This window comes from Bos javanicus, chromosome 16, assembly GCF_032452875.1.
Source record: "Bos javanicus breed banteng chromosome 16, ARS-OSU_banteng_1.0, whole genome shotgun sequence".
Taxonomy (NCBI): domain Eukaryota; kingdom Metazoa; phylum Chordata; class Mammalia; order Artiodactyla; family Bovidae; genus Bos; species Bos javanicus.
This window is the reverse complement of record NC_083883.1, coordinates 76,899,065-76,909,747: the sequence shown is the minus strand read 5'-3', so window position 1 is coordinate 76,909,747 and position 10,683 is coordinate 76,899,065.

Below are 10,683 nucleotides of genomic sequence, written 5' to 3'. Positions count from 1 at the left end.
GAATGATAATTCCAGCTGTGGCATGATGAATAAAGTGGAATCATCTGGATAAAAGGGACTGTGGGAATTTGAAGCAGGAAAAGGGGCAAGGGGACAAATTATGGTCTGTAGAGCAATTCTCAACAGCTGCCTATGTTTATGTCACCTACAAGCTAAGATGAGATTTTTACATTTTCAAATAGTTGAACATTTTTAACAGAATAATATCTAACATATAAAATGTAAAAAGTATATAAACTTCAAATTTCTGTGTCCATAAATAAAAGTTTTATTGGGGCACATACATGCTGTCTATGGCTGATTGCATTCACAGCACCATGCAGAACTGAGCATTTACAACACAGACTGTATGGTCCACAAAACCGAAACTATTTATGACCTAGCTTTTTACCGAAAAAAGTTTGCTAATGTCTGAACTCAGGTATGAACAAACTGGATGGCTAGGTCCAGTATGAGTTATATTCAGAAAGATTCTTCAACCAGCAGTAAATCATCATCACTGAAAAATATTTCTGTTTCTAGATATTAACCTAGCTCAAGTTCTGGGGACTGATAATAATCCAGAATAGAGAAAAAGATCACCATGAGAGAAAACCAGGTAAACTGGCAATAAGCAGATAATCTAAAACCCTCCTTTTTCCTAACACCACAATACCAATTGAAAAAGAAACGACCGTTAAAATACTGGAAACCTCCATATTACACTGAAGACTTAGGAAGGAAGCTAGGTCTAAGAGAAAAATTACAAGGAATTTTTAACAGAATGTTTTTAAGACAATGTTAAAAGAAGCCAGGGAGACTCGAACACACAACTTCCATTCCGGAGAAAGTAATCTTAATTGGCAGGAAATAATTAAAAGAGATATTTTGAGGAACAGAGATTAAAAGCACAGCCAGTCCTGTCTCTAACTCCGTTCTCTATAACTTCATTTACTAAATGTGTATTTAATGAGTACTGTGTTCCAGGCAATTACGTGACATTGTGCAAGCTTAACATCTCTGAACCTGTTTCTTTTTAAACAGATACTTACAGATCTGCTGTGAAAATCAAATAACAGCCAGTCCCAGCCCTCTGCAACAAGGATGACAACAAACACGTCTGTAGTGTTTCCTATGTGCTCAGCATTGTTCTAAGCACCTGATATATTCATGTATTTAAGTCCTCACAACAGCATTTTGCAGTTAAGGAAACCACAGGGAGTGAAGTTAAATAAATTATATGAGGTTCCACAGCTGTGAGTGCAGAGCTGTGACTGGAAACCAGATAGTCTGTACACAAGGTCTGTGTCTTCAACACTGGACTGTTTCTTCAGAGCTCAAATAAAGTATGAAGAGCAGCACAATGTCTGTTTCGATTGTTCAGTAAATGTGGTTATTTACATATTTTATGAATTTCTTTAATCACTGGTGCAGAGGTGAGGGCTACCAAGTGGACAGATTGGAGGATAGATGGAAATCACTCTGCTTGAAGACCTTTCTATCAGGGGCACTTAGAGAAGCTAATCAGGAGAATCAAGGGAAAGAAAAACCTGATCACACAGAAAATAACATGGCAGGAAGCACTTCTTACTAAGTGGGGGCTCTTCCCTGATGCGAAAAGCTGCCCTCACACAAAGGAGGTGCCCCTAACAGAGGTTGGTACAAAAGTCAGTTTGGGGCTTTCCCTAGTGGCTTGGTGGTAAAGAATCCACCTGCAATTCAGGAGACACGGGTTCGATCCCCGGTCCTGGAACATTCCACATGCCATGGAATAACTAAGCCCATGAGTCACAACCATCGGGCCTCTGCTCTAGAGCCCAGGAACCACAACCACTGAGCCCACACGCCTCAACTGCTGAAACCCGCACACCTAGAGTCTGTGCTGGGCAGCAAGAGAAGCCACCGCAAGAAGCCTGAGAAGCACAACCCATGAAGACCCAGCACAGCCAAAAACACATAACTAACTTAAAAAGTCCGTTCAACTAAGGAAAGCTAGTGTCCAGTAATGGAACATCACCAAACACAGGAATGAACAGAGAAAATCTTTCTCTGCCAGAACCACACAGCCCTGTCTCAATGCCCCTAATATTGCTGAACTGGTATAATTTACATTGACCAACCCTCCAAAATAAGATCTGAAAGGGGACAGTAACGGAATGTTCACAAAGCATCAAGTCAGGGAGTTTTATGGAAAATACTAGTTTCTCTTCTCATATTAAAAGATTAATAAAGAAAAAAGGAAGGAGTTTTGCCCTATCAGAAAGTGGGGAAAAGACCTAAACAGACATTTCTTCAAAGAAGACATACAGATGGCTAACAAACACATGAAAAGATGCTGAACATCGCTCATTATTAGAGAAATGCAAATCAAAACTATGATGATTTTTTTTCTCACACTGGTCAGAATGGCCATCATCAAAAAGTCTACAAACAATAAATGCTGGAGAGGGTGTGGAGAAAAGGGAATGCTCTTGCACTGTTGGTGGGAATGTAAATTGATACAGCCACTATGGAAGGTGGTATGGAGATTCCTTAAAAACTTGGAATAAAAACACCATATGACCCAGCAATCCCACTCCTAGGCAAACACTCTCAGGACCAAAATTGAAAAAGACACATGTATCCCCTTGTGCACTGCAGCACTATTTACAATAGCTAGCACATGGAAGCAACCTAGATGTCCACAGACAGATGAATGGATAAAGAAGTTGTAGTACAAATACACAATAGAATATTACTCAGCCATAAAAAGGAATGCATTTGAGTCAGTTTTAATGAGGTGGATGAACGTAGAACCTATTATACAGAGTGAAGTAAGTCAGAAGAAAAAGATAAATATAGTATTCTAATACATATATAGAGAATCTAAAAAAATGGTACTAAAGAATTTATTTACAGGGCAGCAATGGAAAATATGCAGAGTACATCATGAGAAATGCTGGGCTGGATGAAGCACAAGCTGGAATCAAGATTGCCAGGAGAAATATCAATAACCTCAGATATGCAGATGACACAGCCCTCATGGCAAAAAGTGAAGAGGAACTAAAAAGCCTTTTGATGAAAGTGAAAGAGGAGAGTGAAAAAGTTGGCTTAAAGCTCAACATTTGGAAAACGAAGATCATGGCATCTGGTCCCATCACTTCATGGGAAATAGATGGGGAAACAGTGGAAACAGTGTCAGACTTTATTTTGGGGGGCTCCAAAATCACTGCAGATGGTGACTGCAGCCATGAAATTAAAAGATGCTTACTCCTTGGAAGGAAAGTTATGACCAACCTAGATAGCATATTCAAAAGCAGAGACATTACTTTGCCAACAAAGGTTTGTCTAGTCAAGGCTATGGTTTTTCCTGTGGTCATGTATGGATGTGACAGTTGGACTGTGAAGAAAGCTGAGTGCCAAAGAATAGATGCTTTTGAACTGTGGTGTTGGAGAAGACTCTTGAGAGTCCCTTGGACTGCAAGGAGATCCAACCAGTCCATTCTAAAGGAGATCAGCCCTGGGATTTCTTTGGAAGGAATGATGCTGAAGCTGAAACTCCAGTACTTTGGCCACCTCATGCGAAGAGTTGACTCATTGGAAAAGACTCTGATGCTGGGAGGGATTGGGGGCAGGAGGAGAAGGGCATGACAGAGGATGAGATGGCTGGATGGTGTCACCGATTTGACGGATGTGAGTTTGAGTGAATTCCGGGAGTTGGTGATGGACAGGGAGGCCTGGTGTGATGTGATTCATGGGGTCGCAAGGAGTTGGACACGACTGAGCAACTGAACTGAACTGAACTAATGGAGAAACAGACATAAGGAATAGACATATGGACATGGGGAGAGGGGAAGAGAAGGGGAGATGCATGGAGAGAGTAACGTGGAAACTTACATTACCATATGCAAAATAGACAGCCAATGGGAATTTGCTGTATGGCTCAGGAAACTCAAACAGGGGCTCTGTATCAACTTAGAGAGGTGGTATGGGGAAGGAGGTGGGAGGGAGGTTCAAAAGGGAGGGGATATATGTATACCTATGGCTGATTCATGTTGAGGTTTGACAGAAAACAACAAAAATCTGTAAAGCAATTATCCTTCAATAAAAAATAAATTAAAAAGAAAGGAGCTATCAAGTCATGAAAAAACAGAGGAACCTTAAATGCATATTAGTGAACAAACATTTAGTGAACATAGGCAGTCTGAAAAGGCATAGCTGAAAAGGCTATGGTTGGCGTTTCCAACCATATGACATTCTAGAAGGGGCAAAAACTATAAAGATATTAAAAGCATCAGTAGTTTCCAGAGAAGAGGGATGAATAGGTGCAGTAAAGGATTTTCAAGTCAGTGAAATTTTCTGTGTGATACTGTAACACTCTTGGGCTTCCCCAGAGCGTCAGTGGTAAAGAATCCGCCGACAACGCAAGAGTTCGATCTTCGGGCTGGGAAGATCCCCTGGAGGAAGGCCCAGCAACCCACTCCTACTGAAGTGGGGGTCCATACTCCCATGGACTGAGGAGGCTGGTGGGCTACAGTTTATAGACAGCAAAGAGTTGGACACGGCTGAAGCGACTGAACACACACACACAGGCACTGTAATGCTACATGATATGCATTTCTCAAAACTGCAACACAAAGAGTGAACTCTGGTGCAAACTATTGACTTTAGTCATTAATACAGCAATACTGGCTCAACAACTGTAACAAACACCTAATACGGGAGAAACTGTGTTGGTGTGTATATAAGTGGGAGGGCTGGGATATACCTGTATTATCTGCTCAACTTTTCTGTACACCGAAAATTGCCCTAAAGATAAAATCTATTTTTTTAAACCTGGAAAATAAAAAAGGATGAATAAAGAAAGAAAAAAGGAAGGAGTTTTGCACTATCTTTAAATAGTGAACACACATTTATGATTACTATAATTAGTAAATATTAATTATGTAAAAGTATTCATTGTATTTATATGATCTCTAATAAGGAATCATGAAACATTAACTAATATTAGAGCCAATCCTCTGGGCTGCTTTTCCACCAGATTCCTAATTTTCTTTTATTTTCTGCTTGAGATTTCCTGTTCACTGTGGTTAAGAGCACAGAAACCTCTATCTAAAAATCTTTGCTCCAAGGACTATGAAAACCAGCATGCTAGAAATGCACCAAGCTGAGAAGAAACCCAGAAGTGGGTATTTGTTTGTCTCCAGAGATGGAAGTACAAAGTATTATACTTGTAGATACTGATCACAACTTGACATCTTAGCCATAAATATTTCCAGTGCCTCCAAAAACTCAGTACAGGGTACACACAGACAAGCTCATAGCTCATAGCTCATTCGCTGGGATTAACATTCACCAGCTACTTTTACCAGCTCCACCCTTGATGGGCTCTTCCAGTCTGGACTTTGCTGTTTAGAATGCCAGAGCATTGAGTCTGCTTTTCTCACCTTGATTGATCTCCCTGAATTTAGATCCTGGCTTTCTACCTGTTCCCCAAAATACCGGTCTTCTCTGACCTCACCGTTTCGACTGCCTACATCTATCACATCACTAGCTTTATTCTATCTGAAAAATCTTGTGATGCCCTTTCTGAAAGCTCCCAACACTCCAGAGTGCAGGAAATGACCTCGTACTCAGAACGTTGACCTTCATAAATACTACTCATTACTTTTAACAGTTTTTTTAACAGCACTATTTTCTACCACATTGTTAATTATCAGTCCATGTAAACTGGTAGTTTACATCGCTCTGATATCTGACCATATTTCTTGCTCTCCTTCACTCTGGAATGTTCAAAACTCTGTACAGGCACCATTCACAAAATAAATAACTCAGCCATGCATATACATGTATCCATTCTCTCCCAAATTCTCCTCCCATCTAGGCATGACATTGAGCAGAGTTCCATGTGCTGTACAGGAGGTCCTTGTTGGTTATCCATTTTAAATACAGCAGGGTATATCTTATCTTTCTTAATTCTGAAATTTGTAATTATAGTACCTATTTAAAAATTAGGTTAACGAAAAATTTCATGATCTATTCTGAGACACCAGCTTTATCTGTGGCCTTTAATCACATTTTGCTTTAAAAAAAATAACATTTTGTTTTAATCCTGTGTTTGTTGTTTAATTAATAATTGTCTTTAATGAAGGCATTTCAATCAATAATAAAGATACAAATTAACATTAAAATGTACCTAGCTGTGGGATCTCATGACTTGGCAAAGACATAGCCAATGCTAACTATACCATAATTTAATCCTTTACCTGCTGGTTTTCACCATTTACTTTAACATCAACTTCAGAAACATTAAAATGTAATGTAATAAAAATGTTACTATTATGAGAGAGAATTTTTAAGGCTTAGCCCAAGTCTCACCTCCAGGAGGCTCTCACCTGTTTCATTCAGCTCTTTTCTTTTGGTAGGCTTTTTTTTTTTTTTTTTAACTTAAAATATTTACTACACAATTTAGAGTTGGTTACAATAAGCACCAATTATCTAACACTTATCCTGACCCTGTATGTTAAGTAGTATTGCCCTACTTTATAGATAAGGAAACTAAGGCCCAGAGTCATTAATTTACAAAATTCAAAATCAGGTTTGTCTGACTCCAGAGCCTGGATGCTTTCCACTCAGGTATATTTTGTCTAGTTTCTAATTATTTCATTTGCTCATTTTGTAACAAATTAGCAGTAAGCTTTCTGCAGATGGGAAAATTGGTGGTACTTGGTTTTATACTTCACAGACCAAACCTGGGAACTTAATTATTCTTCATAAAATGTTTTTACATGATGAGGGCATATTTTATTGAAAATTGTGATGTTTGGAAAAAGAGCATTTTAATATAAATTTATAATTAAAATGTGCAAATATCTTTCCAGGCTTAAAACATGCAATTTTTTATTTCTACTAAGATGGTAACCTTTTGGTGTCATGTCACAAGATTTAAAAATGGCAACACTCACAAGAACGTATAACGTTTACAACTACCATGGAGTTAGCAGCAGCATATTCTCCTGGGCTTATAGGCTTAGCATTGACCAAAGCACCTATCGTGGTCAACTAGATTATTAGTATTTAAGGTGCAGATTTGTGTGATGATTGTTGTTCTCGGGTTCCAAAGTTTAAGCTGTTTTTCTTTAACACGCACACTTCCCCTGAGCATTCTGCATTTTACAGACCAAGCAAACTGATTCAGAGAAGATGCTGGCTACCCTCTGGAGAGCCCCTGAAAGCAATGGTGTGTGGCACAGCTCTGCTTACTTTTGATGAATTCCTCCATGAAGAACATGTTTTCTCTGCTTTGCCTGGGGTTGATACCACCAGGGAGCAATTCCACTGTCGCTGATGAATGCTAGCTAGGTCAGACCTTGTCAGTGCAAATGAAAGTCTCGTGATTAGTATTCTGTTCCTTCTTACTAATGAACCTTCTAATCAGGAAATCTGTCTGTACTTATCATCATCTTCTAACCGCTAAGTGCCCTTGAAAGGTTAGATAAGTGGGAAATAGTAACATTGGTTTGGGGTTTGGTTTTTTTTTTTTCCTTCTTGCAATATGCCTTTCAAAATTAATTTGGTGCTCGCTGTTTAGGACTCTCAGGATTAGAATGGATCAATCAACATTTCAACAGTGTCAACCTTGGTTATACAATTCCAATATGCAAATGGAAGTTACCAATACACAACAGTTGTCTATAAGCATCACTAGAAAATATTTTGGAAACATTCAAGTTTTGAGGGGACTATTCTGACAGTAGAAGAAGTATTTAAGACTATTTGTACCAGACTTTGCTAGAAAAACATTTAGTTGGAAACATTATGAGTGAAAAAGGTTTGGCACTAAAAAGATCAGATCAGATCAGATCAGATCAGTCGCTCAGTCATGTCCAACTCTTTGAGACCCCATGAATCGCAGCACGCCAGGCCTCCCTGGCCATGACCAACTCCCAGAGTTCACTCAGACTCACGTCCATCGAGTCAGTGATGCCATCCAGCCATCTCATCCTCTGTCGTCCCCTTCTCCTCCTGCCCCCAATCCCTCCCAGCATCAGAGTCTTTTCCAATGAGTCAACTCTTCGCATGAGGTGGCCAAAGTACTGGAGTTTCAGCTTTAGCATCATTCCCTCCAAAGAAATCCCAGGGCTGATCTCCTTCACAATGGACTGGTTGGATCTCCTTGCAGTCCAAGGGACTCTCAAGAGTCTTCTCCAACACCACAGTTCAAAAGCATCAATTCTTCGGTGCTCAGCCTTCTTCACAGTCCAATTCTCACATCCATACGTGACCACAGGAAAAACCATAGCCTGGACTAGACGAACCTTTGTTGACAAAGTAATGTCTCTGCTTTTCATTATGCTGTCTAGGTTGGTCATAACTTTCCTTCCAAGGAGTAAGCGTCTTTTAATTTCATGGCTGCAGTCACCATCTGTAGTGATTTTGGAGCCCAGAAAAATAAAGTCTGACACTGTTTCCACTGTTTCCCCATCTATTTCCCATGAAGTGGTGGGACCAGATGCCATGATCTTCATTTTCTCAATATTGAGCTTTAAGCCAACTTTTTCACTCTCCACTTTCACTTTCATCAAGAGGCTTTTTAGTTCCTCTTCACTTTCTGCCATAAGGGTGGTGTCATCTGCATATCTGAGGTTATTGATATTTCTCCCGGCAATCTTGATTCCAGCTTGTGTTTCTTCCAGCCCAGCATTTCTCATGATGTACTCTGCATATAAGTTAAATAAACAGGGTGACAATATACAGCCTTGACGAACTCCTTTTCCTATTTGGAACCAGTCTGTTGTTCCATGTCCAGTTCTAACTGTTGCTTCCTGACCTGCATACAAATTTCTCAAGAGGCAGATCAGACGGTCTGGTATTCCCATCTCTTGAAGAATTTTCCACAGTTTATTGTGATCCACATAGTCAAAGGCTTTGGCATAGTCAATAAAGCAGAAATAGTTTTTCTGGAACTCTCTTGCTTTTTCCATGATCCAGTGGATGTTGGCAATTTGATCTCTGGTTCCTCTGCCTTTTCTAAAACCAGCTTGAACATCAGGAAGTTCATGGTTCACATATTGCTGAAGCCTGGCTTGGAGAATTTTGAGCATTACTTTACTAGCGTGTGAGATGAGTGCAATTGTGCGGTAGTTTGAGCATTCTTTGGCATTGCCTTTCTTTGGGATTGGAATGAAAACTGACCTTTTCCAGTCCTGTGTCCACTGCTGAGTTTTCCAAATTTGCTGGCATATTGAGTGCAGCACTTTCACAGCATCATCTTTCAGGATTTGGAATAGCTCAACTGAATTCCATCACCTCCACTAGCTTTGTTCGTAGTGATGCTTTCTAAGGCCCACTTGACTTAACTAAAAAGAAACTTTTTTTTAAAAAGGGGGTGACCCTGAGGTCAATGTTTAAGGAAAAGTTAATATAACCTGGGTGGCTTTTGACTTAACCTCAAAAATGTATACATTCTTAACTGCACAAAGTTGTATTTATGATTGCTCCTGATTAGTTATGTATCTCATTAAAACCAAGACATCATCATTTGTAAGGTGCATCCTTCTTTTGGTGGCTCAGTGGTTAAAGAATCCACCTGCTGATGCAGAGGACATGGGTGGATTTGATCCCTGGATCAGAAAGATACTCTGGAGAAGGGAATGGCTACCCACTCTGGTATTCTTGCCTGGAGAATTCCATGGACAGAGGAGCCTGGCAGGCTACAGTCCATAGGGTCCCAAGTGTCGGACATGACTTAGCGAGTAAACAATCATTCTTTCAAATATCACTAAGAAGGAAAAATGCTGCCAATTAAACTACGACAAGGTATTGATTGCAAGTCACATTGGAGATGTTAAAATATAGAGGAAATACTTCTTAGAACCGTTGAAATAAATATCATACAATGATAAGTATATGAAAGATACGGATACTAAGAGCAGGAGTGCAGATAGCCTTCTGTCAAAGTATCTTCTTTCCTAACCAACATTTCGACCAAAGCTGCATTCACCAGGGCCTAAACCTGAAGAAGCCTACCTGAATTTACACAGCCTTAATTATTTTCATGTTGATTGAGCAGGTGTTCTACTCAGCTCTGTTGCTAAAGTTCTAATAACTCATTCTGTTATGTGATCCGGGGGTCAGCAAGCTTTTATAAAGGATGGGATAATAAATATTTTAGGGTTTTGAACTGTAACAGTCTCTGATGTAACTACTAAGCCCCAGTCACTGTAGCACAAAAGCAGCTGTGTAGAATTAAAACTTTATTTACAGACACTGAAAGTTGGACTTTCATATGGTTCTCATGTGTCATTAAATTTTATTCTTCTTTTGCTCTTTTTTCAATCACTTAACAATGTAAAAATGTTCTTGGGACCTCTTTCAGGAAAATGGAGTAGACATTTTTTCCTATTCCTTCTGCTAATTACAACTAAGAAACGTGTACATTATACATACAAAGCAAACATAAGGAGACTCTGAAAGACAGAAGAAACCAGCCTGGCTACTGGACTTCAGGCTCTACAAATGGGACTATGATAAGCTCTTTAGGTTTTGCAGGGGGGCTGGGGGGTTTGGCCCTGTATATCCCAGAGCTGAATCTGAAGAAGTTACAAACTCAAAAATGCTGATGGATGTAGACAAATAAAAGTTGAGCAAAAGCCTGCTCTCTTTAACCAAAGATTAGAAAAGAGGCAACATAGTAAGACAGACAAGTCACTACTAACCAGATGA